The sequence below is a fragment of the Notothenia coriiceps genome, unplaced genomic scaffold, assembly GCF_000735185.1.
Source record: "Notothenia coriiceps isolate Sejong01 unplaced genomic scaffold, NC01 NC01_scaffold00000339, whole genome shotgun sequence".
NCBI lineage: Eukaryota > Metazoa > Chordata > Actinopteri > Perciformes > Nototheniidae > Notothenia > Notothenia coriiceps.
In genome coordinates, this window is record NW_011333040.1 from 21,204,297 (window position 1) to 21,212,849 (window position 8,553).

General features: G+C 40.3%; 1 long non-coding RNA gene across 1 annotated transcript; it reads right to left on the reverse strand.

Moving 5' to 3' along the window:
- Positions 1-2,969: 2,969 nt before the first annotated feature.
- On the reverse strand, positions 2,970-4,216 carry LOC104948672 (uncharacterized). Its single transcript, XR_798719.1, has 3 exons — positions 4,154-4,216; positions 3,457-3,593; positions 2,970-3,051 (listed from the first exon to the last, which is right to left on the reverse strand). It is a non-coding gene; the product is annotated as an uncharacterized lncRNA (long non-coding RNA).
- Positions 4,217-8,553: the final 4,337 nt, after the last annotated feature.

Genomic DNA, 8,553 nt, shown 5'->3' on the forward strand with positions numbered 1-8,553 from the left:
ACACGAGACAAACCAGTCGGAACGGTTAGACAAGACTAACTCCCTAGTGGTGGACAATGTCGCCTCGTAGTCACTACTACACAAGTTACGCAAACAATCACGCAATGTGGTCTTTTACTGTGGTCATTACGTTTTAAACTCTACGACGCACCCCAGAACTCCACCGCACAACCGCCCTGCAACGCGCCGAGAACGAGCTCCCACCCCTGTCACACTCGACCCAATAAGGACGAACGGCGCCACCCCTAGACCGCCCTGCGCTCTGTAGCCCCCCCGGTCTAACCCCTACGTCGTGGGTTAGATGCCTCCAGGGGAACTGTGGCACGTACACGAAATGGTGTTGACAGGGATCGGGTTAGTTGTTATTTAATCCATCTAGGTAGTACTTTTTTTTCTCAAGACACTGTAGAGATTAGTTTTATGGAACCTATATCTTCGTAACAACACGCTGGAGAGGTCCAAGGACTCCGTCAAAAGGGACGCCGTAGTACCCTCAGAGAAGGTCGTTTAGAGTCCCCTTATGTACTAAATTACCAAGGTACACCTCCCTACTTTCTTGGTGAGAGTTGGACGATTTATCTAAATAAATACAAAAAGGGGGTAAAACTAATTAAATTGGCGTGGCTCTACAACGACGAACAGTGCCGTACCTGTAGTACAACTTCACTACACGAAGAACAAAGACCCGCTCGCGGAGAAGAGACGTTCCCTTTGTCACGGTAGATATCATTAGGACTCACCTTCGGACCTAAATAATGTACTGCCGGAAGTATGCATCAGGATGGAATTTCTTTATGATCGATAGAGGTAAAAAAAGGCTTTTTTAACGAAGGATATAACATTAGATGATGGACTAAGTCTAAAGGAGTATCCTTGAGAAAAGACTGACTCTCTTCCAAAGAGGGGTTGTAATCAGACTATTTCGACCCCGAATACGCTGTATTTAGGAGGGACTGCAACCTTACTTTCATGATCAGACGGACCGACGACGAGTCAGAATGAATTGTCAGGACGTTTCGAAGTTTCATTGCAGTTTGAAAAGCCACGAAAGTGGTACTTACTATTGGCGACGACGTTGCATTGCGAACGTCATTGGATCTGCCAAACGATACGTACACTATTGGACGGACAAAATTGAATGAAATTACGATAGTTAGGGGTAAATACCCACACAAAAAAGGTGTAAAACTGTTCGTCAGACAGAGCTGATGACAGTCTAGGTGTATATGGCACATAAACAGAAATAATGCTCCAAGACTACAAACACAAGAGCTCAACAATCGAAAAAGCTCGGTAAAATTCCCTTTACCAAGCTAAAAATGAAAAATGGTATGTTCGTATAAGAACGTAGATAATCGAAAATAACTTGAAACCGTACCATCAACTTCTCTTAATACTCTTTGTGTAGTACCGGTGCAAGATGTTTTTATACACAAAACCAAGACACTACTCTTTAAAGAAAACTAGTCAAATAAACACGTAGAAAATACTATTTAGATGATTCGGTGATTTAGAGGAGAAGTTAGGTCATAATCGACGATTGTAAATCGTATAAATTCAATCGTACACTTGATTACGTGGTAATCGGGGGGGGGGGGCAGGAGCTCCAACAAGCCGTTTAGGACAGAGAGTGAATACACATACTATACAGAGATGCTGTATGAGAAACCAATGTGAGTTTGGAAAATTGCACAATATAAATCTATAGTAGAACAACAATGGAAATATGATCAGTAGAAATGGCCATGACATGGGACCTTTAACTTAATTATTGTAAATTGAGGTTGGTTGATATTTACAAATAATAAATACAAATGAAAGGTAAATCATTGTGGGACAAATAAAAACAAGCTTATGTTAATTTTAAGTTTGTTTTTTTCCTATATGTAGAGAGAAACATGGCAGCTACCATCAATTCTTTTTCCAAAAGTGCATCTGATGCTCGAATATCTATATTAAACTGCATGGAAGACCAAAAATCTATGCGCTGATAGATGAATTGAGCAGACTTTGTCAGGGTATAAGTTCACAAAGCTTGGATTGCATGCTCCGCCAGTCTCGCCCTTCAGCTCCAGGTGGAGGTCTCCGGTGAGCGGCTGATGACTGATAATGCCTGACAATAACGTTTGAAAGCATCACGTCTCTTGAATATGACAGAGCCGAGCAAAGCGCTGGGTGTGGGCCGCAGCAATCCCCAAACCACTTTCAACTTCAACTTAAAAAACTACAAAATGCAATACATCACTGAAGCTTTAACTATTGATGTCCTCCTGTCACCGGTCCACTGTGTACCCCCGTCATCCATTGCACGCTCATACCTGTCTCCTCTGCTTCTCCTTACACCTGTACGCTTTACAAATGAGCTCCCAGGATGCCGCCTGTCTCTGCCTCTTCACACCGTGCTGAAGTGTTGGCTTCACATAAAACAGCTCCAGCGTCAGATCGATAGCTGATGCAGATCATGATCTCTGAAAATGAGAGGCGGCACAAATGAGAGCAAAACGAAGAGTGTGTTAGCTCCGGCAGGACCTGAAATAACCCGCAATTATTTTCTTTCCCAATCAGAATTGCAGATGAGAAATTTGCATTTCTATCTGAGTGATAAACATATGAATATTAACAGATACATACATTGCAGATATTGAAAGAATACAAGGGTCAAAGATAAGGTTATTAAAACATGATACATCAATCTGGATGTGTTTCAACGCCTCCATGGAGCCAATCAAAGTTTCAGCCAGACTAATCGAAGGTGTGAACATGTTACTCCCTCTGCAGTTTACACACTTTAATGTTTCTCACACAGACATGATGCCAAATCCCAAAATCCACTTTATATAAAAAATAATGGGAAGTTCAAGTTATGTGTTCTGGATCTGACTATTTTTCTCAAACTCCTAAGATTCTCTAGTTTTATTCTTAGCTTTTCTCAAAGAAAACATGTGCTATACTAACTCACCAGTACTCACATGGTAAATGTTTATTGCAGAGTATTTGTCAATGTGATCCTCCTGTCCAAACTGCGAATAAAGAGATGCCTTCCTGCAGCAACTACAATGAAAAGAAAGGGTCTGCATGTTGAAGTTCTCGATGTATTCTTTGTGAGTGTCATTAAACATCACCTGCTTCTGCATAATTCCTTCTTTAGACAGTTTTATACGGCCCGTCACACCACAAACTCTGCTATCATTTCGCTCATCATTTAACCGATAAACTTTTGTTTGAGGACGGAAAATTAATTGGAGATGCTTCATTAAGTAAGCTTTAAATTAGCTGACAATATACATTTCCCACCCTTTTAATATTTCGTAAAAATCTTGTGAAGACTTTTAGTTTCTGCATGTTAGCAGACGGACGTGGCGTCCCCCTGATATCCAGCTCAGTAGTTTGACCTTTGTCCCCGTGTCCTACACCACTTGGCACGACCTGCTCATTAACAGGTCCAAGGGTCCGCACCTGCCATCTGTCCCGAGGCCAAGCTCACAGGGGCCCCGCTGAGCCTCACTGCCCTCTCTTTGGCCCTCCATGTCACGGTTCCAACAGCAGAAGGTGACTCCAACTTTCTGTCTCCGTCAAACTCTGGTTTACTCTGCCTGCACAGAAAGAGGAGAAGTGTACGGTGGCCAACAGGTGCCAATGCAACCCAAAACATTTTCATTAGAAGAAACACGCTGAAGTTAAAAAATGTGCAAAAACACACACAAATGAAGAAACATCTTCAGTAGCTTGACATTACTGTACATGTGCTGCATTTAGAAAACATTCATCAACCTGATGAAACGTGTGCAGCGTTTACTAAAAGAGCCCAGAACGTCAACAAGCGCTACGATCCCAGCTTTTTCACTTTTTTAGTGTCTCCTGGTTATCATGTTTAGAACTTCTTACAGCTTTTAGTTGTTTCATCGTTTCGTGTTTGCAGCACTTTTAGTAAACGCAGCGAATGTGTTGTCAATTAGGTGAAGGTATTATTTAATTTGCATCCTTTCTGAAGCTGCAGCCAATTCCCCTAAGGTAAGGGAAGTATTTTCGGACATTGTGTTTGCACCTGTTGGCCACCGTATCAGAGAGACAGTGTTTGTTTACATTGTGCAAAAAAGAATCAGCAGTGCACTTTATACTGAGAGGTTGTAGTGGAAGAGGGGGATGCACACACTTTTCAGAGGGCATTGATGGCTGATAGAGATGTGAGCTCTGCATGACAACACTGCCTCCTCTCAGGATGAAGAGGGAGCCTGACGTCCATCTCCTGAAACAAAGACGTGCTCCGACTCATAAATAAACAGCAGAGCCTTCAAATGTATAAATGCATTTTTTAATTGAATCACTTTTAGCCTCCCCTTCTTGTAGGTTGATCATACAGGAACTATATTTGTGTAAAGAATGTCTTGAAGGGAGGATCCATTTGTTTTCAATCACTCTAATTTAAAAGAAGAACAATTTATCTTAATGGGAAGTAGTTTTGTTTTGCTTTGTTGGCAGTAGGTACAGCTCTATCATCAGCAATATAAACTCCATTACAGAGCTCCACATAAACCTTTTATGCATTGAATAAAGGTTTACACTCCCTCAACCGGACAGGTGAAATCACTCGGATATATTCTGAGCACACTGTGAGCCTGAGCCACCAGGGGCCAGCAACACGACATCCGATCAATATGACACAGCATTTCTGCAGAAACATTTCATTTCTTGTCCAATTCTCTTCATAACGTCATAACTTACTGTAGAGGAAGGTAGAGAAGCATCCGGCAGCAGGAAGTGATTGCAGAGAAAATAAAACCTGGCATTACTTGTGTGTTTGCACACCACTGTTTCCTGTGAAGAGTAGCTGCAGTCCGGACTTATAATATGTGATGTTTCTACAGCAACCAGCCCGATCTCATCAGTTAATTCCCCCACAGGCCGTCTGATTTGCCCAGAAAAACAAAAGACGTCAGGCAGCAGGTTGACTTCGGGGGGGGTGAGGGTCTGCTTTCCCAACTCCTCTCCTGCTCAGTGTTTAATCTGCTAAATGGCTGAAACCAGGGGAAACCAATCAGAGCGAGAGAACGGTAACCATGAGCAGGAGCCTGGTGCAACAGGCTGAAGGGAAAAAGTTACTTTAACTTGTGTAAACACATTTTCTGATCTGATTTAGCTTTTTAATAATTACTCATATAATGTATTCTTATAATTCAATATTAATACAGACAATTAATGCAGACAAGGTACCAGAAAACTCAATTAATAAGCAGGAGGGCAGAAAGCTTTAGAAAAAAGAAATGCACTCCTGTGAGTCATCCATTTTAATTTTGTTAATCAGTGTTGTCAAAAGTTATTCAATGAAGCTCAACTAACTATTTTATTGTATGTTATAATAGTTATTTTATTGAGTTGTTGGTAAATATTATACAAATTAAGATAATTATTTATTTATTTTGTATTACTTTTATAAAAAAAAAATATTGAACCAATTATCTTTTATTAAAGGTGGGGTAGGTACGTTTGAGAAACCGGCTCGAGATACACTTTTAGTTATATTCCATGGAATGCTCTTAACATCCCGATAGCAATGAATATCTTAAGTTCTTAAGTATCTTAGAACTGTAAAAAGTACGACCAATCATTTGAGCCGGCCCGGCTAAAACAACTGGATGGCCTACCTGCCTGCCTTCCATCTGTGCACAAACTCATCTCGTGCCCTCATTGGTCATGTGCGCGTTCGTGTGTGTTGGAGGAGGGGCTCTGTAAGGAAGTGGCAGATTTTTTCCGGCTGTGTATTTTCAAATTCTAGCGCACTCGAGCTGATTGCTCCAAAATTACCTACCCCACCTTTAAGTTGATAATAGTTATTTGTATTGAGTTGAGCCAACTTTAGGTTCATAATACTTATTTAATTTAGTTATTTAAAAAAAAAATGTAATAAATAAAATTGCTAATGTGAAACTAATAAAACTATTCCTTATTTTTTCCCACTTTTTATTTAATATTTTTTCTGATATTTTCGACATACTATTCTATGTTCTTTTTTAAATGTACAGACTGTTCTAAGTCATTCTTTTTTTACATTATTTGACTACAATGTCGTTTTTTGCACACTTTCGACATTTATGTTCACTCATATTTGGATATAAAACATATAGAAATAAATAATAATACCAATAACAATATATTTACATACAAATGGATTTACATTTTACAACATAAATTAATTTACCAGCCAAATCTAAATCTTAGTTTTTTTACATAAATGTAAAGAAAACAAAAAAAACAACAACCTTGAAAGTGGTTTTTCCCCCAACGTATAAGAATAAAAAAAATTATAAAATCATCACCACATATCAACACCACTCCCATGATATTTGGATGTATTTAAATAAAAAATATAAAAATAATTGTATATATAATATATATATACACACACACATTATTTCAAGGGGAGGATTTTTTAACAAGGTTAAGTCCATGGATTAAACTAATTGGACTAAACTTGTTATTGCCTAGTTATTTTTATTATAATAATGTAATAGGAAACTGAAAAACCTGCATGTCTTATAACAAACATTTTAAAGAAGGAGTAAGTGCTATTAAAGCTTAGCTCCTGCAGTAATAAAATAAACGTAAAAACATTATAAAACTGAGAAAAGTGGCCGCTAGGTAGAAATTGTCCTATAATCATAATCCAAAAGCAGGGAAATATTTGTTCTTATTGATTCACCTGCTGTTTATTTTTTATGCGCTTTCCAATTTTCTGCGATACATTTGTCTTTCTATAATCACCTCTATGTATCCAGCTCGATCTTTTTACTTGCGCCTGTAAACATTTTCTGCTACTCGTCAGAAGAGATGCGGACACATTGATTTTACTTAGAATAAAAAGCGAGGCTAAGTGATCAACAGAAGTTATTACTGAAAGCTTGAATTACAAGGACCAAATTTAAGAAGTGAGTTTTTAATATTGGAGGTTAAAATGGGGAAATGTTCTACAGGTAATAAAATGTTGATCAAGTATTAGAGACAGCTCCCACAACACAATGTTAAACCTTTCACTGAGAGGATAAAGACATTTGATGAATTGGTTTTGCTCTTTAGTCGGAAAAAAAGAAAGAAAGAAACTGCCGCCTCTTCTATTCAGAAATAAATAAATTACAATTGGTGATAGTGATGGGTAAAATAAACTTTAACGCTGTTTTCTTTGGCTTTGATCTAAATGATTTTGCATAAACTGCACCTATCAAGGCTGCAGAGAGTTGACTTGAGGCTGGAGCAGAAGAAGATAGACGGAAAGTGAACCCTAAAGGGAACAGCAGATGAAGACAAACAGGAGCTTCATCCAGATGTCCCTCCTGAGCCTCATCCCAATACCCCTCCTCGACTCCTCCTTTCCCTCACTCACGTCCCTTCCTTGCATCTTAGCTCCGCCTCCGTAAGATGCGAGCGAGAGACACGAGGAGGTGACGCGAGGACAGAGGAGTCCTCAGGTATTAATTGGGATGTCCTCGTTCACTCAAACGTCACTCTTAAACGACGTCTGTTAATGATGACATGTGCACAGCTGTATCCCCTCTCATCGGGCTTAACTGAATAACACTTAAGAACCGGCCCATTTCTGGTTAAATATTTATTTAAATTAATGAATCTTTCTCTTGTTAGTCAAGGAATTCAATGTATGATGCTTGGTCCTGCTTTTGTGTTCCGTTTTGGTGTAAAATGTAGCCTACGTTTAAATAAAACTATAATTATAGTAGTGTGAAAGCCTTTTAGAAATGAATTGCACAAATAATCCCACGGATCCTGTGACATTTATACATTATGTGACGCTTTTCCACTCATCTTCCAGTTGTCAGTTTCCTCTGTTGAAATCGACCAGCTGTGAAGGTGGGGGCGGGGCTTTTAATACGCGAGTAGTGAAAACACTTCCGCTAGTCTGCTCGCATGTTATCCCTCCCTTTCGTCTCCTCCCGCACCCTTCCTCCCTCACTCTCCTCGACTCCTCCGTGTGCAGCTATTGGGACGTCCTTCAAAATGGCGTGTCGTGATCGATTTCCGGGTCAAGTCCCGGAGGAGGGGAAGAGAGAGGAGTCGAGGAGGGTATTTGGGATGAGGCTTCTGGACTCCTCTCTCCTCCCATGACTTGACCCGGAAATCGATCGAGACACACCGGCCGTTTCTCAATCGGTGAGGAAACTGGCTTTCCAAACCAAATATTTCAAGGATACTACGTCAAATCGAGTGGCAGCCGAAGGGACTGTTTCCAATCTCCACCGAGGCCGCGTCCTTGGGTTTGGGGTAATTTCGAGGCTGCACATGGGTAGACTTCGCGTTCTTCAAATCCCACATTGCCTTGCGCACGGACCAATTCCCCAAATCTGTGGCGGAAAATGTAAGCGGGGCCTCTCATATGACGCACCAACCGCACACTTGCTAGCTGTTCACTCTTCGTTTTCCGAATGCCAGGAAGGATTTCTTGCCTTGCTTCTTGAAGGAAGTGACTCGGAAGACATGTATGGGCTCAGAACAGTCTCATAATACCACACCATGCACACAGAAGGATTCACACTTGTAATTTCATGA